Source organism: Athene cunicularia (genome assembly GCF_003259725.1).
Source record: "Athene cunicularia isolate RWA chromosome 4 unlocalized genomic scaffold, athCun1 chr4_part2, whole genome shotgun sequence".
Taxonomy (NCBI): domain Eukaryota; kingdom Metazoa; phylum Chordata; class Aves; order Strigiformes; family Strigidae; genus Athene; species Athene cunicularia.
Window position 1 is genome coordinate 33,676,487 of NW_020799099.1, and position 23,631 is coordinate 33,700,117.

Here is a 23,631-nt window from a genome sequence, read left to right on the forward strand (position 1 = left end):
CACCCAATATGAAATGGGTAGTTTGGTTCTTTGCTTTGGTTCTTCGGTTCTTTTTAATCCCTTCTCTTCCATTCCAGGCTTCAGCAGCCTCTGGGTAGCGTGGGATCTGCAGATGGGGAAGCCATTAGCCAGAGAGCAAGGTGCCACGTCTTCTCCAGACACCCTGCGTCTGGAAAGGTGCAGTCTGATTCAGGGTGAACTTCTGTTTTCATGCACCCTTTCGGTGGACAGAGGTGGGTGAGGAGGGCCTGTAGGCAGTGCGGCCACGGAGTCCCTTGTGTGCCTGCGTGCCACCAGGAGCTCCGCTGTCCTTCTGGAGGGTCAGGAACCTACTTCGGATGGAGAGAGGGTGAATGCCCTAAGACATCTTCTAGGAAAGGTAAATTTGAGTCTCGATTGTTTGGAAAACACAAATCTTTTCCTCAAGCATGAAGAGGAAGGCTTTTGTTCTCAGCATTTAACATGCTGGTCTGTTTCCCAGAGGTGTTTCTCCTTTACAGAGGAGACTTGATTAATTAAGCAGGAGGGACCCAAGCTATGCCGCCCTCTTGGCACTGACCAGAAACAGTTCTCCTTTCTCAGAACTTGCAGCAAGGTTTTCGTCCGAGTGTAGCATAGTTGGAGAACATACACTAGCTGCCACTTCTGCCTGGGGTGCTGGTGGGGGATGTGAGGAGACTGATGTTGCTGGAACAATCTTGGGTGCTTCCAGAGTTTTGCTGTTTGTGACAGTCTGTTTTAAACTAAGCTGTCTTGTGACTTATTTTAATTACATTTCTTTGGAGGATGTCAGTGTTTTGGGATATTCAAGGCTGAAAACATCTTTATTTTTTTCTCATTACTGTAGTAGAAATAGGGTGTGCTGTTGGCTTTGCAGCCACTTTAGGTAACTCAGCTGATGACCACAGGGAGAATTTAAGCTTGGAGAGTACTAAAGATTGGTTGATGTAAGTAAAATAGGAGTGGATTATTTTTGGCACAAAGGCAGGCATTTAGTTCTTTTAACTGTGTTTAAACAGCACCTCCTGCCCCCCCCCCCCCCCCCCGCTTTTAATGAAGTATTTCTGAAGCCATTGTGACTGTAACAAACTTAAAATATGAAAGTAGAATAAATGTGAGGGAATCAAGGTTTAGAGACAAGGCATTCCAAGTATACTGGGAATAGAGATAAGGTCCATGGCTCAGGTCCCAAAAGACCCAGCTGGAGGTGTGGTTCCTTGGTGCTCCCACAACTTTATTCTTTTTACTGCACCTAGTTTCTGTTAGACCAAGTAAATAACGCAAGGTTACAGTCTGGGTTTCACTTTCTAATGATGTTTTTTTACAGCTTTAACTGGAGAAGATGCCCATACTACCCTTTGATTTCTGCTCAAGTAACCTTGTGGGTTTTGATAACTTGTAGTGTAACTGGTCATTTGAGTTTTGCAAATACAGTAGGTGTTAATTAAACTTGGCTTAATCATAGTTTGATCTGATGTAGAGACCCTGCCTGAGACTTCCATTGTCTGTATTTAAAAATAGTAATCTATTGTTTTGGACCTGAGAGGTTGTTGGTGATAAAAAAAGTTCTTAACAGAGTGAAATGCAGTTGAAGGTGCCAGAAACTACAGTTCCATTTTTGTGTTGACGTTTGCTGTCAAGCTAGTCCCAGTAACTGTTCCTATGACAAAAGGACCATTTGTTTATCCTCTTAGTTTAAATATTCACTTGCTTCTGTAGAAGTAAAAATAAAAGTGCTCATGCTGCTTGTTGCATTTCTGGGATTTGTAGTCCAGCTTCTACTGTTTCACATGCTGGGCACACACGCAGTGTTTGGTGCTGGCTGCTGACTCCTTATTTTTCCCCAGTTTCATGACGATGAGATGAAAGTGAGGGGAGACAAGACAGGTAGAAGGGGAGGATGAAGGCTTTCCACAGCCTGTCACGTTGAATAAGACAAGGATACTGTAGGGTGGTTCTCTGGCCTTGATGATTCTGCGTGGCAACATGGGCCTGCGGTATGTTGGCCAGGCCTGGGCTGAGCCTGGACTTTAGCACTGGCACTGAAGCATTTAAGATACCACATAAATCGTGGGCCTGGATGCGGAGACACATGTGAGGCTGGATTCTAAGATATCTGCTGGTCTGAGTTTATCTAGTTTAGTTTAGTTGTGGTCATTGCTGCAGGTGGGTTGCTGAAGCTAATCCCCTGAGAAAACAACAGTGAGTGGATGCCGTGTGGCCTGTGGGTAGGAGGTAGGTGAGCTGAAGCTGAGATGCTGTTGAGGATGGTAGTGGGGTGAGCGCATGAAGTGCGTGAGAGGATGGATCCCTCTGGAAATCGAACTCGTTAGCCGGTCATACTGTGTGCTGGGGCGTGTTGGAATGTTTTTGTAGTTTGTTGCTTGGATGCCTTTACCAATTTCCTAGATTAAAATAATATTCTTTCTAAAAGCAGGCTTCACTCAACAAGCAAGGGCCCTTAGTCTCAGAACGAAATAAACACAGTTTAAAAACTGTGGGAGTCTCAAATGGCATATGTTGTTACTTCTCTGCCCTGGGAGAATCAGGGGCTTTTACAGACATAGAAGAGGACTGTTTGCTTTAGCTGTTAATGCTGACTCTTGCACTTGCCAGAAAGTTTCATGCATCCAATGTTGTGACACAATCTTTTATTGCTAGTAAGTGGTGCAACATCTCTCTGAGTGAGTTTGTCACATTAGTGCTGTCTCTCTCACAAAGCCTTTCTAAGGGACCTGATACTGTGCAGCTTTTTTGACCTGTGTTGATTCCCGCCACCCCCCCACCCCCCATCTTCCCCACTGCTTTAAATGTACAGAATAATAAACCAATAAACAATATGAATCGTATTACAGACTTTTCCTGGTTGGTTTAGGTACTGTGTAGTGTAGGAACACCTGAACTAGTGCTGAATGGGGCTGACTGGGAATCAGAGGTATGATAATGGTCTGCCATCTCATGGCTAATTAACCAAGGTGCAGCGTTTCACCGAGGTACCTAATTGTTTGCCAGGTCCAGCAGTGAATAGTGCTGGTTCTGCTGCCTCTGCCACCTGCCTTGAGTTAGCTGGAGAATCTCCTCGGGAACGGACTCATGCTGAAGCCAGCTCAGACTCACTGCCCCTTGTTGGGTTTTGCATATCTGCTTGCAAATTCTAGGATAAGCATTTTATAACTCCAAAAAAAGAGGTGGAAAAACTGGAGAGGCAGGGAAAGTTAGGCGCATCGAGTAGCTTCACAGTTGCTCAGCTGGGCTGGGGTCAAGGCAACTTGGTTCTTGTTCCCCTGCTGTAATGATGAGAAATGGCTGAGCTCCTCAGAGGGATGCTTTTGCTGATCACAGCCTGTTAGTGCATTAATTACTGGGCTTGCACTTTATAGCAACTCTTCCAGCAGTTCATGTGCTCTCAGTGAGTATTATTTAATTGGGAAGACAATGCTTGTTTAAGCTTAATGCTGTGTGTCAAGTTCTAGTTTGCCACAGTTTCTTTTCCAGGAGCTATTTAAAAGATTTCTTAGTTTTGTGAAAGTGACTGCTCTCACATTTCAAAATGTCAGACCTCTGTGATTTTATTGTCACATTTATATTCTAACCTTTATCCCTTTTACTTTACCTAGTGGAAGAATTGGTGTTGAAGAGGAACCTCGGAAGGGAATGGGCCCTGTTTTCCTGAAGCTGTCTGTCCTGATCCCAGGAATGCTGTAGAGGTTAGTGATGTGGGTGCTTAAGAGATTTTGCAGAAATTGCCTTTTGATTTGTAATCAGCTCCTTCTTCAATAAATTTTGTGTGAAGCAGTTCATTTGCCTGTCGCAGCCAGAGTGTTAATTCAGGCACTGTCAGAACATGGTCAGTTTATAATTACTCTACCTAGACAAAATTTAGGGGTTTGTTTATCTATGTAATGCTGTAGAAACACATAGCTGGGTGGTCACAGTGTGATGTGTGCTCGGAGCCAAGCTGCATTAAATTTGGAGGTTTTAATTGATAGGTTTAAAAAAAAAAAAAAAAAAAAGGTGAGAATGATAATAGTACATGAGACCATAATACATGATTATTTTTTGAGTTTTTCAAGTCTCTCATTTTTATTTTGAGAGAAGGATACTCCTGCTGTTCAGTTGAATGACAGACTGGGAGAGGTCCGTTCTCTATCCACATGAAGGTAATGTTATCTCTACTTTTGCTTCGAGTGACTTTGTATTTCAGTTTTATATCCTAGTTTCTTTGAATTGTGTACAAGCTGGGTAGGCTGCTTGCTGCAAGTGTTTTTCCCAATAGCTGTATAGTCTTACCACAAATATTATGGCCTACAAGAAGCTTCCTCTTGCAAATAGAATATCCAATCTAGTTTACTTTCACATTTTTTATAAAGCTAAAGGGGATTAAGTGGATTTATCACCGGATGGATTTCTTCTTAACTAGTGAAGTCAAAAAAGCTCGTATAACTATCAGATTGAGTAATGCTTTATTTTGCTGATGAAAATGAATGTAAAATCTGATGAAGCGGTTGAAGGGAGGAAGTAGACATGTTGAAGTGCTCTTAAAGAAACAAGAAGTGAATTTCATAGGAGGAGTTGAGTTAAAATCTATTAAACCTCCCTGGTTACCGTAAAGGTTTTTTAATCTTTGTTAGCTGCTTTTTTTTAAAAGTATAGATGTCCCTGCTGAAGAGTAATGACCAGGCTTTGCTAGGATACCCTTTAGCATACAGACCCTTTTGGAGCAAAAAGGAAAAAAAAAAAAAAAAAAGAAAAAATGCAGCAGCACATCACAGATACAGAAAGTGAAGAAGTGACCCAGTGGTAAAAGACCTCTTAGCAAGGAGGTGCTAGTTGGTGTCACTCAGAGGTGTGTGGAGCTTAACAACTGTTCTTTTAAGTGGTGCTGTTTCTTACGGAGAGCTTTAATTATTCATATGTTCTTACAATCTTTATCTTATCTAGTATAAAACTGGGACTTGTAAAATGTTCAAGGGGGAGGCATCACTTCTAATTTAACAAAAGCACACAGAAAGACAAAAACCCCAAAACACATCCTTCCACATGAAATCCTGCATGCCAACATCAGTGCTTTCATTCTAGCTCAGTGCTGCTGCTTTAGGCTCCAATGTTTTATTCATTAATGAAAAAAAATAAATCTGTCCCCAAGGGGTTCTGATGGCTTTTTTGCTTGCTTTTTTTTTTTTTTCTTTCTTTCATAGCAAATACCTTCCTCCAATGTTTTGTGTTTAGATTTTATGAAGGATAAAAAAAGATGAAAGGCTCATCTCCTCTCTTGTTAGTCTCCCTCTTGGGGAAAGCAGTTAGTTTCAAGCAAACTGTTGAATGCAGACTTTTTGTGAATCTGTGAAGGATGTTTTTTTAGTATCATGATCTGCTGTTCAGATACATATGTAGGAAATACTTCCTTGGCACTTCATGCATCCTGTTCTTCCAGTTCTGAGGACATGCAAGAACTGGCAGAACTTATTAGCTTGCACTTACTGCTTCTGTGGTTATATTCCTTTCAGACCTGAGCCTGCTGTGTTTGATTCAGTCGGGCTCTCTGTGGGGCCACTTTGAGTTTCTTTCCAGCTATGCCATGACTTACCCACAGCTACATGGATAAGAGTAAAAGTCGTGATGCAGTTTATGAACACCTAGAAGATAATGAGATAAGGGAAGGCAGCCAACCAACATGGATTTGTCAGGGAAAAAATTATATCAAGTTGATTAGTTTGCTTCATGCTTGACAAAAGAATTGGATGCATAAGGGAGGGAAGGGATAGGAGTGATATAACTTGCAGTGTATAAGTTTTGAAGGATGTTCTTTTGAATGTAATACATATGATTTTATTTTATTTTATTTTTAAATGGGATCTTCCTTAAGTCACCGTACCGCAGGAGCAAAATTTATTAAAAATGGTTCAGTGAAGCAGTCAACAGGGATTAGGAATCACCTGGAAAGACATTTGAAGCAGACTTCGTTACTAGCTTGCTATGCCTGGATTTGTCAGTAATGGCATCTGTGATTTAGATGATGGAGTAGAGTCTACTTACTAAATGTGTAGATGATGTCAGTTTGGGAGTAGACAGTATGGGCACCACAAAGGGCTTATATTAAGGTGTCTGACTTTGTAATTGGGCTAAGCTAAGTGTTTGTGTGTATTCGTTTGACCTGACTCACCCAGTGTTTATTTGTTGTACCACAGTAATACAGTCAGTGTATATAACCTAAGTACGTTGAGCTTGTTGAGTTGGCCTCTCCCAACACTCTTTCGTTTGTGGTGCTTTTCTATCCTTTAGTAAAATTGCAGCACTGAAACCTGGTACTTGAATGGAAGTGGTCGTTACGTTAAAAAATGGTGTATATGGATTTGAGGTCTTGGGACACTGCTGAGTTATACATGTGGAAGGGAAACCACTCTTGGAAAGTCCCAGGATTTTCTCTTGTGCTGGAGGGGAGCAGAAAGTTAGACACTGTGGAGCAGGCAGCTGCTCTTGCAGGCTTCTAGCAGTCCCACCTCCCTGACTTTCCACCTGAGACACAGCAACAGACCCAGTGAGGCAGCGAACTCCAGGGCTGCCTCCCTCTGTCTGGTCTCCATAACACAGCTAAAGCAGCTTGTCTGGGCTCTGGAAGCTGCTCCCACAACCCCTGTTCTCTGCAGGCATTTCTGTGTCCAGGGTCCAAAATGGACACTGCTGGCTGAGGTTCAGGAAGGGTGGAGGGGGTGGAGGGCGGGCAGAAGCAGTGCTTGAGGTGTCCACGGTGTGGATTATTATTTGGCTTGCTGAAGGTGTAGGTGAGGGAAGAATTAACTTCTGTATTCTTTTTGCTAGGTTGCTGGAGGAGTTACCAGCGCTTCCTTCAGTACCTCAGGTCTTTTTCCTTTGAGGACTTTGCCCTAATGTTTATTTGTAGTAGTTCCTTTACTCTGCCACAGAGAGAAAATGTATGACTAAGAAGGAGTGACCATATTTTTTAAGAGTTTTTGTAGAATAAGATATGAAATGTGGAAATAATTGTCTGGGATGATGTTAGAGAAGTCTGACTTACTGCTTTGTTTTGACCTGTGATTGAAAGGGATGTTTGCATGATGTGCTTTTTGCATGCACAATGCGCTTTGCAGGGCTGTCAGGCTATTGTGAGAGATTAATTTGCTGGCTCCCTTAGAGATAAGCACCAATATTTCACACTGGGTCAATAATTTTTGCTAGTGATAGTTTAACGCCTGAAACTCCCTTTGCCATGCTCCTGTCTGTTGGTGATGCCGCAATCTCTTATGAATGAGAAACATAGTGAGGGGACAAAAATTATCTTTATTGAGGTTAATTCTGTGGAGAAGCTGCTCTCTGGTTCTGTCATCCCTACCTGCTCTGCTCTTGACTTCTTGGAGTATGGCTCTCGCTCTTTGGTGTCCTAGCAAATGTGTTTTTAACAAAAATAGAAATTAAGCCGATAGTAGATACACCTTAGCAGCAGAGACCTGGTGCACCAGTGATACAATTGGAATAGCAAGAATGCTGTGAATGTTTCATGCCCAGTCTTCTGTCCCAAATGGAAGAGCTACTACTGATAAGTGACAGCCTGTGAAAGGCAAGCCTTAGGCAGTACCATGGAAAGACTAGGTCCCATGAATTGAAACAAACTGGAGGCACAGTAAGTGTAGGTTTAGAGCTTTCTCTTGTTTGATGAGAACTTCAAAAAGCTGCCTGGGAGCAATCTCAGAGCATGTTCCTGTAGCTGCAGGAATAACTGTCCAAAGTGCTGTAAGATGAAACTCTGATGTGCAGCAATTTTTGTAAGTGAGGAAATAATAGAGAAGTGGGCTGCTGTCTGGCTGTATTGCAGCAAGGGTTTATTAGAAATATTGTTTACTCTTCAGTGTTGCTAAAGGGTCACCTTTTCAGTGTTGGGTTTTTTTTTTTTTTTTAAAAAAAGGAAGAAAAAAGTCACCCCTGTAATACCTGCATGAGAGAAGTTTTAGCAGGAGGCTACTACTCTTTACTTTGCTCTGTGGTTCAGGATGATGAAACTTCATCCTGTGGTAGAGTTGGATATCCTACTACATCTTCTATTTAGTCCTCCAAAATGAAAATCTTGCAGAAATGCTTCCTCCAGTAGGGTATGTACAGCTACTGTGAAAGGCACTGTACCTTACACCGATGTGTGCCTTCGCTAGTAAGCTGACTTTCTTCCTTCTGTGCAATTTGTCAGAGTTGAACCAGTCACTTTTCTGAACGATGCCATCTCTTGAACTTGGTAACAAGAGTGCAGTTGGCACCGTGACTGGGCGTTTACTTTTTAGCATGCAGGATGCACTCCTGTGCCAAAGGCTCTTGTTATCTGGATTGGTTGTGGGAATGTGTGTGTTCACGTGCATCTTATGTAATACATAATGCTGCTTTACATCAGGTACTGGAATATTGCTACCCGTCTGAGCTCTGCGTTACTCAGCTTTTAGAGTATCCTTTCTTCGTTCAAATAACAGGTATTATCAAAAAACTTGATGTAGAAAGCCTAAACACCTTCCTCTTGCTCTCACTCCTTGTTCCCAGATTGAGCAACCTGGAGTGCATACTCGAGGGAGCATCTGCAAATTCTTGACAAAGAAGTAAAATCAAATTAAAAAAAGGAATGTATGGTAAAAATGTAAAGGAATATATATGGACGTATAAGAGAAGAAGCCCTTGCTGTGGTACTATTGTTACAATTAAATCCTAGCATTGAGCATTTATTTACCTGATTTTATAATGTGTTTTTGTTTGGCAACATATTGCTGGGTTTCACTCTGTTTATTGCATCGTGTTTGTCTTAAAACCAAACAAGAATAGTTAGCCTCATTCTGTGCACTGCTTCCTGTCAAAAGGAGACACAAAACTAGAGAAGAGGGGTAGTGTTGAAAAAGTCGTTCTCTTCACTTGTGGAAAGCAGGTGCTGTCCTCAGGTTCTGTGCGTGCAGAAACGGCCAGGCACTGTGCAGGATGTCTGAGTGAGTCCACGCACCTTCACAGATGCACTGCAGAGGCCAGGACTTGTCATAAATAACAAGTAATTTCTGTAGCTGTAAATGACATTGCAGTCCATCTGATGTACAATTACTGTCTTTTTTTATTATTATTATTTTTGGCTTTTTGATGTATTTTCCTCCAGCAAGAAAGGATATTTCCTTAGTGTGTGTCTGTATATAGATGAACCCAAGGGGAGAATGGGAATAAACTCTGCTTCAGTAGTTGTGCTTTTACTACGTGGGTTTTTGGGGTCTTTTCTGAGATAAGTTTAGTCAGAAAGCAGTGACCACTGTAGTCATTTAAGCATTCTTTTGTGGCCCTGGGAGAATTTTTTTTTTTCCAGAGAGCTGCAGCTTCAGTCCTAATTTGTTTTTTATACCTTTGGTCATTACTGGAGAGAGGGGCTAATACAGTGGTCAGACTTAACGTGTGAGTAGCTGTAGTTACTAATAATGAATTTCTTTGGGAAACCCTACCACTTCTAAATAGTTGTTATTAAAACAAAACACCTGGCAGTGTTGAGCTGAACCAGCTGTTCTATATTGTATGGTGCTGTTCATGAAAATAGCATTGCAAGCTCAAGTAGTAAACACTGTTAAAAACCGAACAACCACCACCCAAACAAAAAAACCCACAGAAAATTTAACGTTAGGAAAACACACATTGCATCTGATTTAGATACTGGTAAGACATGTCTCTTGTACTCCTTTTATTTTTCAAGAATAATTAGTTGTGCTGTGAAATTTAAATGCATCTACTTTTCTAGGAGATAAGAAAAGCAGGAAGAAATGTCATCTTCCAAACTAATTTGTAAGCTGTGATGCGTTGTTCTCAGTGACTGTGTTGCAGACCTGATGACTTTTTGTCTTTTTTTTTTTTTTACTAGAGTAATTTTTTTTTTTCTCGTTCTGCTGCTTGTATGATTTTTGATTTATTTTTGTAAAGTAGCTGTATGGGTTACTGTGGTCTGGGTGTTGTAAGGCAGAAGGAGGAATCTCTTCCCTTTGCCCTTCCTGCATCCCTGTCCTCGGCAGGAGGGACCAGCTGTGCTCCACAATCGAAGCAGCCTGGGTGCTGGTACAGCCGGCGCTGGGGGGTGGCGACACACAGCTCGGGGGGGCCGCCTGACTCCCGGCAGGATGTTTACTGACAGTGGGCTGGCACTGGCTGTAGGCAGAGGAACTTGCCATCTCCTATCAGTAATATCTTACTAGGAGAGGATTTGAAAGCTAAGATGCTTGCGCTGAACTTCAAGAATTCGAGGTAGGATGAGACTTAAATGAAAGCAAACTACTTGTATTTCTTTGCATTGATAATTTTTTTTGCCCCCTAGACTAACATTTAAGTACACGGCTAGCTTCTGAAAAGTTTTCCTTCTTGTCAGACTCTTCGGTGGTTGTTCTTGCTGTTACAAAGAGAAACTGAACCAAATGGCAAACTGAGATTTAGTCAAATTACAGTGATACTTGCAATAGAGTACATAATGTAACTGTGCATAATTTTCTGTGGTTAGGATGTTGGCTGCACAGAAATAAGTGAAAAATAGGTAGATTACATTTGTCATTCCACCTAAGGAAGAAAGTAATAGATTTTAATTTGTCGTGTGCATAGTTTTCAAAATGCAGAAATAACCAGGCTGTTCTCCAGTGTGGTAGTTCTGCTGTGGAGCAAACTTGTTATCAATTTACATTGCCAAGAACATTGACTGATACCACAAAGTTAGAAAAGAACCCATCATATTAAAATAGTAATTTGCCTGTCTCTCTGCTATAGGCTTCATTTTTTTTCTCATTGAATAAGAGAAGGCTCACTTTTGGGGGGATATCTACCTGTTCTATTTAATCTTGCAGTATACTGCATAAAATTCTGTTGAGAAAGCATTTATTCATTGTGAAATATAACTTCCATTTTGGCATTATTGCCAAACAGGAGTAAAACATGGGTAATGGAGCAGAAAACAAAAATAGTTTTGAAAGTAGTTATGGTAAATAATAGATACGCCAATGCCATTACTGGCAATAAAAAGCAAGCTAAATAAGCGTGGGTTTTTGAAAATGTTGCAGCTTTGCCCCTCTGAGAGATACCAACTTTAATGTCCAAGAATATCTACACCATTTAATAAGTGTGCTAGGGAACACAAAAAAAATTTCAGCAATGTTAAATACTTGATGGAAGAGCTGGAAGAATGTGGTCACTTGAGCAACTGATATCTGTTTAAAAGTCTGCGGTTTTAGTCTGCTTTGTAGGTTTGTGTTTTGATTTTGGGTTTTGTGGGGTGTTTTGGGGTTTTTTTCTTCCTTTTTATTATTATTTTTTTTCTGTTTAGTCTTTTTATCTGACACATGTTGGGGGACAGAAACCTTGTGGATCTGATGGGGAGCTTCTGATTTAGAAGAGCTGTATCCTGCCTTGATTCTGTCCCAGTCTTCCTCTGCAAGCCTGACAGCCTTCTTCCAGACTCTAGCCAGTCATCCGGGAGTAGCAGCATCTCCTGCATGTTAGTGGGGAGCTAGAGCTGTTTCCTGGAAAGAGAGAATTTTGTCTTTAGTCTTCACTCTGTGTGAGGCTCCTGAGAAGGGGTGTCTATGTGCAGTGTGGGGAGGCTGTTTACGAAGCCAGGTCTGGGAGCCCAAGGTGAAGTCTAGCTCTGCCTAAAGCCCTTAAGGCACAGGGTGGTGTAAGATGAAACTGAGAAGGGTCGAGTTGCTTTTATCTGCCATCTGTGACTATCAAGCCCAGAGGATCATTCTGCCATCCAACAGAGAGGGGGTGGAGAGAATGAGGAGCAGAAGAGAAGGAAAGTGAGGAAAAAAGACAGTGCTTTTACCCCATCATTACAATGCTTGCTTAGTTACATCCAATGTAGGAAGGAAGCTTTACCGTTTCTCCTGGTGGTGATGCACCTGCTGGAGTAACAAAGCTAGTGAAGGGTCTAGAGAACAAGTCCTGTGAGGAGAGGCTGAGGGAACTGGGATTGTTTAGCCTGGAGAAAAGGAGGCTGAGGGGAGACCTTATCTCTCTACAACTCCCTGAAAGGAGGGTGCAGAGAGGTGGGGGTTGATCTGTTCTTCCAAGTAACAAATGATAGGACACAAGGAAATGGCATCAGGTAGTGCCAGGGAAGGTTTAGACTGGCTATTGGGAAAAATTCCTTTACCAAAGGGGTTACCAAGCACAGGCTGCCCAGGGGAGTGGCAGAGTCACCATCCTGGGAGGTATTTAAAAGACGTGTAGATGTGGTGCTTGGGCACATGGTTTAGTGGTGGACTTGGCAGTGTTGAGTTTAGGGTTGAAGTTGATGACCTCAAGAGTCAAGACCTGAATGATTCTGTGCTGTATGGTATGCAGCATTTGCATCCACCGGCGCTCAGTGAGTGTCTCTGGACCATCCTAGTTTCAGTGTAGGTGAACCCTGCTTAAGAGAAGTCCGTTCAAGAGTAGTCCATTCAATGCCATTTGTAGAGGAGCCTTTGCCTGGGGATATGTAGGGGGTCAAGTTCAGCAACCACACAGTGGAATAATGGAGTAGTTGGAAGAGATCAGTTACTGTCTGAAAGGCAGTAGTGATGTGTATCCAAGTATTTCTACTGCTTCTCTATACATATCTGGTCTGAACGGCCGATTTTAAGGTCTTGGGCTTTTTCATTTTATTTTGCACTTAGGTATACTGTGAACATGCAACTTTAAAGATGTGATTGTTCACCCTGATTTACTTCCTGTTGCTTCAGAAATAAGCATTTGTGCCTGGGGTTTAATGCTGATTTTAATGCTGATGCACTGCTGTTTCTCTTGCCCTCTTTCTGACTAGATGGTAGCAGAGAGAGGAATGTTATTACATCAGCCAGGCATGTGCTGGTAGGATCATTTTGTTGTTTTTCTTATCCAGGTTGTTAGAAACAAGGACAGCTCTGTGGAGACAAAGTTTACAGGTGATGAGCTTCTACTTACTGCTCTTCCATATGTAAGCTTCTGAAAGGCAGAAGAAATGTTCTTCTTTTTGGGTATATAAATGGCTGTGTTACATAGCTGGTTGGAGTTCATGCTGTAGATTGCTGTTGGGAAGAAAAAACACCACCACACCAGTGAATGGGCACCCACTTTGCCTTATACCATGATATTTTTAAAAAAACTCTGGTGTCTTTGCTGGCTGACTCTCAGAACTGTACTTACTGACCTCATCACTCGTGTCGTTACTGCACGTGTGGCTGTGTTTGGTGCCTGGTCTCACTGCTTAGACATAACAACCTGTTCCAAGCTCACGGGTTTCCTTCCCCATTCCTAATAACGGCTCATTGTTTCATTGTTTATTCTAGCAGAATAACTTTTCTAGGAAGGCTTTTCTACTTCACTTGCTCACTGGTAATGCAAGAGCCACCCTCTGGAACAGTGTTTGTTTTTTCCTATGCCTTTACTGATGTCTGCATGCCAACCAAGCACACACTTACCTCTTCAGATCCCAGATTACTTTGCTTTTATTTTTTTGTTTGTTATTTTTTGTCTGTCCTGCTGCCACCCCCCACACCCCCTTTTTTCTTTTTTTCTTTTTAGCAGCATTTTCTCTCCTGAATGGCATGGTTTAGTCATTGCCATGCAGTTCAGGTTGGCAAAGTAAAATTTCAGTTCTGCTCTATTCCCAGCAGGCTGTAACTGGCATTCTGTTTGTCCAATTAATGCAAATCAGTTTATTCAGGCCTTTTGAAAACAAAACACCCAAGAAAAACAGCCTTCAAAGATGCTCAAGATATTTTACCGCAGAACATAGCAAGAACTCATTAATTAGAATTTGCTTTCCAAAAATATTGAGGAAGTAAATACCCTGTTCTGGGTGGGTTTTTTTTGTTTTTTTTCCCCAGTTCTTACCTGTCTTTATAGTATTCAGCAAACTTTTCGTGACACTCCACAGATTAGTTGTTTTATGAGTTTTTGGTGTCATGTTCTGATTTTGAATGATCTGTCGATTCCCCCATTTCAGATGATTTTGCTGAGGTGCGAATGTTTTTGAGCTATCTCAATTCGTTCAGTGTATGTTCCAAACCAGAACAATGTTTCAGTGCTTGCTTTCCTCCAGTATGTTTTTCAGCCGTAAATGTTAATAGCAGTACCAAAGTTTGCATGATCATTTGAGTTGGTTTTTCTGTTGTCTTGCCAGCTAGTTGGTGTGAATGGGATCATTCACACCTGCAAAAGTGTCCAGTTACAAATTTCCAGATTAACAGTAACCTGGTAAATTTTAGTTTCCAAAAGTAATATGATATGTTTATAATGTATGCAAACGAGAACACTGAAAGCCAGAACTTTTATTCTCTCAGTCTGAAACTTGTTAATTTACTAGGCACAAATTTTCCTCTGAGTGTTCCAAAAATACATGTCAGTGGAGAAACATCTCCTTTTTTTCTCGTTATCTTTTGTGTCTCTGCTCCAGCCACCATGGACTTCCCTTCTTCCCGTTGGGATTTTTGTGTTGCACACATTTTTATCGCTTTATTTACCACGTTTCTCTGGTAAATAGTGTCCTTTTTGCTCCTTGAAGGGGAGAAGGAATTGTATGCCCAGAACTAGTTCAGAGTTTATTGCACTCAGGGCTGGATTGCCAGTTTGAGACTACACTGAAACAGGTCAAAGGAGTGGAAAATATGTCGTAGTGGTATGGTTGCACAAGCATGAACAAATAGTTTCTCGGAGCCTGAATGTCTATGAATGAACCACCTCAACGTGCTAATGCAGGTCTCTCTTTTCTAACATAATCCCTACACAGAGCCACTACTTTGATCTTTACTGTAACTGATGATTAGGGTTAATGAAACATGCTAAGATTCTTTTCCTGGAGTGACCTTTCCTCATCTCCTAAAGCAGAAGGGCTTCTTTTACACACGAAGAGTTTTATTTGGTCCTCAGCCTTGCAATGGCAATACATTTTCCCTTGCACTAATGATTTAAAATCATCTTCTGGTATAAATATTACCTTTTTTTTTGTCCAAGCTAAGGAGATGGCATACAGCGAACAGTTTGCAGTATGGAATTTCAGACTTCTTTCACGGCTAGCTAATCCCAACTGGTTTTTGGAGATCAGATCTGTGTTTATATGCAGATGAGGTGATTGAAGACTTTGCGTGGAAATTCACAGAAGTGATGTAGAACCCAGCAGTTAAACTGCGTTGCAGGTAGCCTTAGGGTTGGAGTGTATTTTTTGGTGGTGTTTTGTGTGAAGGACGGTCTGTACTCTTACAGTTAACCTCAACGATGAGGTTTTCTGCACCTCTTAGTTGGATGTAGATGGGGTGTTTGTTTACATGCTATTTAGTTTCTGGAATGTGAAATTTGTGAGATTTCCCTGACCTTTTTCAAAAGCCACTTTTGAACAAGGGGTGGATGTATCTATTCCAGTGGTTATCAAAAGCAGAATTACTTTTTGGTTCTTGGGGTAGTGTGTGGTAGTTCAAGATGAAGTGAGAATTTGCCTTTGATTTTAGTTGAAAAAGATGCAGAGTGAAAAGTGCAAAGGCAGAAACCTTAAATGAATATGTGTGGTCTAAATAAGCCCATATTTGAGCTTTCTGGCAGTTTGCTTTGGTGACATTTGTCATCATTTCTCTTGGTTATCAGTTTATTACTGAGCAGTACTGAGAATTGTATTTGTGCTGGTGACGGATCCTAATGTGTGCTAAATAAAGATGTAGAATCGAATTTTATCAACATCCAGCCAAAAATCACATTCTAGATGCTGTGTGGACAGTTTTGCTCCTGCTAGGAAAAGGCGGTGCACGTGCCTGCTTCCTCGTGTGCTGTCTCTTCTTTGCTCTCTGTAAAACTGACCTGTAGCTCCTTCCTCTTTGATGGAGCTTGGAGTTCAGAGCACCCGCCCTAAATACCTTGGAATAATGATTTTAATCACAACCTCCACCTCCCCTTGTGTATCAGTGGTCCTTCATGCTAGGTAACAGTTGTTCTGTGTGTGCTGTTGCACTAAAACATAAAGTTGAAGCAGGCTCTTTGGTTGCAAGGGCCTAATGGATGGTGGGTCTGCACTTGAGATCTTAAAAGTTGTCCGTGCTTTTTGTGTACAGAAATAGAAGTGAAGAAAATTGATGCAACTCGAACTGTGGTTTGGAGAAATACTCTATGTTGTTTTCAGCTGTGGTGGGATTTAATACTTTGTTTTATGGGCTTTATGTTTTGGAGGTGGTGGAAGAAACATTTGTAGCTTGGAAATACTTTGTTAAAGTACTGGAAGCAATTTTGGGAAATAAGATTTAGTGGTTATTAAAGAATTAGAACATGCAGCCATAGGGTTATCTTCTAGACGTAAGCTAGTAAGTCAGGGAAAAAAAAAGGCTGTATATACGCAGAAGTGAAAAGCAGTACTTCATTGTCTTATTTGAACAAAATGAAGTGCACAACCGATAGAACTGAAGTTCATTTTAAGTTAAAGCTTAATAAGAAATATGTGCATTGTTATTCTTTAGCAGTACAGCTTTCCTCAGTGCCTGCAGCATAGGTCAAAAGTATCACTGTTATTTAATTGTTGCCCTTCTTTTTTACTGAATATAAAACATTAACCTTCAAGAAGGTCCAAACCACAGGAAATCTACTCTATCAGCACTTGCTATTATGTGTCATTATCATGAATAATTTGTGGGAAATGGGCCTGGGAAGAAGACTGATAGTCTGTGTTTTGTGTCTGTATTTTTCTGGCTAATCAGTTACTTAAGTTCTTCATATTAGTTAAAATATTAAGAATTTTTGTTTGCAGAGATGTTAAGGCATTAAGGTCAGACTGACTAAGAACAGCATTTCTAATGTTGCAGGTAACAAAGAAATTGTGTCTTTAAATACTCATCCGATTTGAGTTCAGATAACAGGAAGGACATGTCCCAAATTAGGATAGCAAGCCTTTTTTTTTTTTTTTTCTTTTACCTTTCTTTTTGAGATGTTGAAGCAAAAAATAACTGCATTGAATTCTCTGGTTTGGATACTACCTGTGAACTGAAAGAGACACCTCTGTAAGCATCTCTTCAACCTGTAGAAACAAAACAGTTTTTCACTAGGTTGGCTTCCTCACTTATATTCATCTGGAAAAGGGAAGGTTAAGCTTTCAGGTGATAACATAAGGTTCCTTGAGATAAGTTTAAAAATATTTCAGTGCAAAGGAAAAAAAAACCCAAACCACAGAGAAGCCAGAACCCTGAAATACTAGTGCAACCTTGCAAATCCTTGCCTGCACACCTTCCTTAATAATAGTTTACAGTATAAAAAATGGAGTGGGAGTTGATGGTGTTTTCCTGTTGGGAGGATTTCTCAATGAAATAGTTCCTGTTTTAACCAGATGACTAGCTGTGTAACAAGAGGAAAACTTAGTACAGGAATAGGCACTTTTCTTACTGAGTCCGCAATGCTGGCTTTGCTCCAGGCCCCGTCTTACAGGGACAAGGCGATACTCCCCACATCAGTCCGTCAGGGAGAGCTGATGGCTTCCTTTCAGCAGCACAGCTTCATTGTGCCAGATTTTCTTTCTGTGTAAGTAGCTGTGTTTTCCTTGGAGGGGTGGGGGGGAATGGGAGGAAGTAGTTGTGTTCCTCGCTTCCCCTCCCTGCTGCTGTTTTTGCCTACAAAGAGAATTTATTATTCCTGTACAGTTGTAAGGACAAATGGATGTGTATCTTGCCAATAACAGCTCTTCATTGTTTCTTTTGAACGGCAGAAAACGTCCTTTTTAATAGTGCATGTTGATGATCATCCCTCAGAATGTTAGTGTTAATGACAAGGGTAGGAAATCTTAAAAAAGAGGTGGTGTGGAGGGAAATAACAAGTGTGGAATTTACTGACTGTGATGGACTTCTGTGATTCACTGTAGCAACAAGACTGACCTTAAGTTTCATTTTCCTGAGATAGTTGGGTTGGAGCTGTGGGCTGGTGTCCCATTATAATCTGCAAAGGAAGAAACTGATTCCTATTTCACTGCTAAGCTGCTGATGTAATACCAATGTAGTGCCTGGAGAAACACTTGTGACTGTAATTACGAAGCAGATAATTACCTAGCTGCTTATTTAAATAACACCCTTTTGGAACTAGATGCACAGCTTGGACCTGTAATAGCTATTGTGAAAATAAGAGTGTCTTGTGCAGCTTCTGTCTACATTTTTTGCTCCACAAATGTTTTGATAGCTCTAGTTGTATTACCCTTGTATTATCATGCTCTAAGTTGTGTTAATGATTTTGTGTGTTATGTTTTTCTTACAGTGTCTGTCTTAGAGCTTTGTAAATTGTTGGTATTTTATGTAATGTAACTTATGCTCGTTTGTCCAACAGCTTCCACTAACAATAGAAAACATTTCAAAATACTGTGTTAAAGGGTAGAAGTTACCTCTTGCACCAGCTCCAGTGAGACTTCTCAAGAATACTGTGTGTTTATCCCGTATGATTCCCATATAAATTTAACAGAAGAGTCAATAACTTGGTGAATGGGTTTATATTGGAGCTGTTCACATGGATCAGCCTCATGTATGCTCATGGGCAAATGTGCAGCCACCTGACAGCCAGTGGAAGAAAACAAAGGGGTTGTTTAAGTAAAGATGCTCATGCTGTGCCTTTACAGTTTGCTTCATTTCTCTTCGCATGGAGATTTTTCTACTTCTACCAGCAGGAGAAAACAGAAATGTGTTTTATAAGAGTAGTGTTGTAATTGTTGCTGTCTTTGTGCATCTTTGAAATCTACTCATCAAGTGTCTTATTTTAGTGTTGGTCCGTACAGGGCAAGATGATACACAGCTGACACTAATTCACCTTTTAAGCTCAAGTAGCAAAAGATGGGTGCAGTGGGTCAAACTGCTTCAACCCTCCTCATGTGCCTGTCACTGTGAGGCTGCATTAATAGAGCTTCCGCTTGCTTAGTTTGCTCTTTCAAAATAACTTCTGACTTCTTACTCAGCTTAAAAAACCCAAAGACTAAACAGCTGCACTGTCCAGCTCAACAGTTCCTTGTGAAGAGCGTGCCTGCTTGGACCTGATGGGGGAAGTAACTCTTCAGGGCCATGGAGTAAAGAATGTGTGGCTGCATTGGGCTGTCCATGCTGGGAGAGGGTATGCAGGGCAGGGAAGAGGCTCCTCTCCTGAGAACCAGCTTCTGTCTTTGCCTCTTCTACAAAACTCCTCAGGAGGTTTTTTTGAAGTTGCTTTCTAGTTGTGTACTGGGCATCTAGCTTAGCGATCACAAACTGACAGGGAGAAGGACATCAGCTGATCTCTAAGGGGTACAACACAAGCAAGCAGAAAGATTCAGGTGTTACAAGATGCCACGTAGGATTAGCTACTCTCCAAAGTTTCTTATGCTAGATACCCAGATTATTAGACACCTCCAAATTTAGTGTAAGGTGTGTGCATCTGATTGTTGTGTGTATATTGAGGCTGTTAACATGCCTGTGCTGTGGGGCAGATTTATGAAAATAAGTTGTTTTAATAGCTGTGAGGCATTCTGATCTGGCAGTGATGAGCAGGACAGAGGAACCCATGAGGAGCTGCACCACTCTGTGTGCAGAGCAGGCTTTCAGTCTGGCTGGCAGTAACCAAGGTGTAGCATGGTGCTTGGAGGGGTGAAGTAACAAAATACAGGGCAGCTTCTCGTGGAGCGAGGGCTGTGTCCAGGCTTTCTACTGAGAGAGTCAGGCGGCCCTCTGGGGGACTGGCTCTAGGGAGTAAGTGTGCAATTTAAGACTGTACGGTGGTGCATGCGCAGAGGCAGGCCAAATTCAACCTCCACAAGCAACTACAACACAGGTGTTCCCTAACTTGCGAGTTTGCTTCTTTTAAGGTTCTTTTCCTGTAGGCTTTTGCTGCGCATAGTGCTTGATGATCATGTGCTGTATGTAAGCAAGTAGCTGTGAACAGGTGACTGTTAGTGAAAATACTGAAAGCCGTTTGATTTTGCCATTAAGGAGACTGCCAGGCCTTAACCCTGAACTTACATCAGGGTGGTTTACATCTGATGTGAAGACTGTGCAGTTGCTTTTACTTAGCAGAATAGGAATGTCTGTCCTTCTAGATATTGTTTTTGTTTGTAGTAAAAGGTTTAGGCGTTCTGCTTTCGCTTTTGCAGGCCTAAGCCTAAACAAAGAAAACCTCAGCCAAAATATTTAGACAAGACTTAGTAGCAACACACCACTTTTCAGCAAATGTGTGTCATGTTCTGGTGTACTATTTCTAATGTATCATTCCTCTGAAAATTTTAATTGTTTGGTTTTAAAATTTTTATTTTAGATGAGCTTAAACATCTCAAATGTTTTATTAGGATAAGTAAGTTCTGCTACTGAGATTCACAGCAAGGAAGCTTTTGTCTGCTGTAAAGCGTGAATAATCCTTCTCCCATGTCTAAGATTTGGGCCTAATGTTGGAGCTCCCACAGCTATCTTCCTTGTATTTCCATAGATAATCTGTGCTGTGGTAATCAGAAGAACTATCACTAGGTTTGGACTGGCAAAAATAAATGGAGGCTGTGCCAGCCTTTTTTCTAATAAGACAGAAACACAGTAGGACTCAGCTCTGGAATAATTCCACAAGTAATATCTACTCTGCTTAAAATGAATATGTTGCGTACACTTGAGTTGATCTGCAGTGGAATTGAAGGTAGCTTTTACGTGGTTTTGAAGACTGAGAATGAGCAAAAAGTACTGCCAGAAAAAGCTGATCCAGAGGGTGGATAACATTGTTGAAGAAAAGCAGCATATACTGCAAAGATCTGTGTGTAAATGTCAGCATTACTACCCCTGCCTTCCCTTTGTACAGTGCAACAGGGACTACGTACCTGTGAAAGGCATCAGGGAAGTGAATACTTTATTATAAAGGATATTCCCAGAGCAGTGTCTTTTAGAAAGGAGTGTCTTCAGGTATTTCGGTGTTTGGGTGTGTGTGGGTTTTTTTGTTGTTGTTGTCTTTGTTGTTTTGTTTGGTGGTGGTTTTTTTTTTTTTTTAGGGTTGGAGTTCCAACAATTAAGTACACAATATGTCAATTTTGTAGTGTCTTTTGGTTACTTTTGGAAGAAACACAAAATGAAATTAATTTGATGTTATTTACACTATGTTTGTAGAATCATACAATGGTTTGGGTTGGAAGGGACCATAAAGACCATCTAGTTCCAACCCTTGGGCAGGGACACCTTCCACTAGCCCAGGTTGCTTTGTTACATCTATCCTCCCCTCCTCTCTGCCTCTCCTCTTACACTGAGGATGAGTATGTGATTGTCCTGGCACACAGGCAGGAGGGACCATGACTCTGTTGAGAAACTGGGGACTACTTTAATTGTTCTCTGCATTTGTCATTCCTCTGGGCTAAAACTACTCCAGGGAAGGTTGATTGCGTCTTGGAGAAGCAGTCTCTATTACACTGGGATTTGGACTTCTCTCACTCTAAGAAAATTGTCAGATCTTGACCTACAGCTGTGTGCCTGAGCCAGTTCTAGGTGTGTGCTTAGGCTCAGTAAAGCGACAGGAATAAAAAGAAAAATTGGCTGCACTAGCAGAAGTCCACAGCAGTGGTGGATGCAATGACAGCATGCGTTCTCAGTGCTGGATTTAGAGTTGTCAGCACATCATGAATCATAAAAAAGAATTTAAAATATTATCTTTAAAAGATTTTATGAAAAAGAAAATACGGACTTTTTTTCTGCTGCTGAGACAGTGAAGTTTTAGCTCTTTGAGCTCAGAGGTGGTATTATGTTAGTTTACATGTTGTTACAACAAGAGTTGAGTTCCCAAACTGAAGACTTTGGGAAAAGGTGCAGGTTTCTGGGGGAAACGCCCTTGAATATTTTTTTTTATAGCTGTTACTGAACTTCCGTTTTCCCATCCACCTTTAAGCGATGAGAGGTAGACACCACAATTCTGTGGAGTATTTAATTGTTGGTCCCCTTAACTTCATATATGGAGCTGAAACAGTTTCCCCGTTTCCCCCTCACTCCTTGCCTTACTTGAATGTAGTTGTGAGAAAACTCCCTTCTGCCACAGTGTCCAGTTGTCTGTGTCAGTTGAGGGATTTGTCTGCTCTGTCCCTCTCAACTTTTGTGCAAGGTCCTGCTTGATAGGCTTCAGTCTCATGTTCAGTAGATGTGGTCCGTGTTGTTTTGAAGACTGAATACAGACTCTTGTCATATCTGTGAGATAATTTAAAATGTAGACACCAGTGACATGGTAAAGCAGAACCTGGGCAAGGTCAGTTGAGCAGGACTTAAGACCCTGGGGTCATGAGTGAAGGGGACAGGGCCCAAGTGATCTTCTACTTTATCTTGCCAGTCAGAGATGGGGGTGCAGGCAGAGGTCAACACATCAACACCTGGCTTTGTGGCTCGTGTCATGGCCGGGTGGCGTGGTTTAAGCCCAGGGGACAACTGAGCACCACACAGCTGCTCCCTCACTCCTCCCTGAGGGACGGGGAGGAGAAATCAAAATAAAAGGCTCGGAGATCGAAACAAGGACAGAGAGGGATGACTCACCCATTATGGTCACAGGCAAAAGGCAGACTTGATTGGGGAAGAAAAAAGAACATCAATTCATTTTGAACACCACCACCACAATTTAACAATCAGAGTAGGACAGTGAGAAATACAACCAGATCTTAAAAACACCTTCTCCCACACCTCCCTTCTTCCCGGGCTCAGCTTTGCTCCTAATTTCTCTCCCTCCTCCCCTCCATCAGCACAGGGGGACAGGGAATAGGGGTTGTGGTCAGTTCATCACCCCTTGTTTCTGCTGCTCCCTCCTCCTCAGTGGGAGGACTCCTCACACTCTTTCCCTGCTCCAGCGTGGGGTATCTCTGATGGGAGACAGTCCTACACAAACTTCTCTGACGTGAGTCCCTCCCACAGGCTGTAGCTCTTCACCAACTGCTCCAGCGTGGGGCCCTCCTGTGTGTCGCAATCCTCCCAGCAACATACAGCTCCAGCATGGGATTCTGCCCTCAGAGTCCTGGTGTTCTCCGGGCTCAGGCCCCTGCTCTGGCGTGGGGTCCTCCATGGGCTGCAGGTGGCATCTGCTCCCCCGGTGCCCTCCATGGGTGCAGGACACAGTCTGTCCTCTCCCCATGGGCTGTGGAGGATCTCTGCTCCGCGCACCTCCATGTCCTCCTCCTTTCTTCCACTGTTTTCGGCATTTGCAGAGGTATTTCCCTCACTCCCCTCCTCCTCCCAATTCTCCTTCTTAAATATCTTATCACAGAGGCGCAGCCACCGTCACTAATTGGCTTGGCTTGGGCCAGAGGTGGGTCTGACTTGGAGTCAGAGGAGCTTAGAGAAGCCTTCTCACAGGGGCCACTGCTGTTACCACCCCCTCCCCTGCTACCAGAACCCCACCGCACAAACCCAGCACACCAGGGCTTTAGCTTCTGTGGTCACAGGACATTTTTTGTTTTGACAAATACAGATTACTGGGGAGAGATGGCATACACATACCTAGAAGAGCAAAGAGCATCTTTGCTGGCGGATGGCTTGACTTAGAGAATCACACTGAACTAATGACCTTGAGGGATGGGGTAGTGCATGAGTGAACCTACCAGAGCGGTAATGAACGCGCCCCAACTCTCCAAAAAGACGAGAGAGTTGACAGTCAAACCGAAATGCTTATATCCCAATGCAAGCAGCGTGGGTAACAACCAGGAGG

General features: G+C 42.0%; 1 protein-coding gene across 4 annotated transcripts in view; it reads left to right on the top strand.

Moving 5' to 3' along the window:
* The first annotated feature begins 3,608 nt into the window (after window positions 1-3,608).
* The window catches only part of WDFY3 (WD repeat and FYVE domain containing 3), a 142,576-nt gene continuing 122,553 nt past the window's right edge, over window positions 3,609-23,631 (top strand). For all 4 annotated transcript variants that reach the window (XM_026847526.1, XM_026847528.1, XM_026847527.1 and 1 more), the window contains exon 1: window positions 3,609-3,707. The gene's annotated coding sequence lies outside the window, so the exon portion shown is untranslated. The remainder of the gene's footprint in view (window positions 3,708-23,631) is intronic.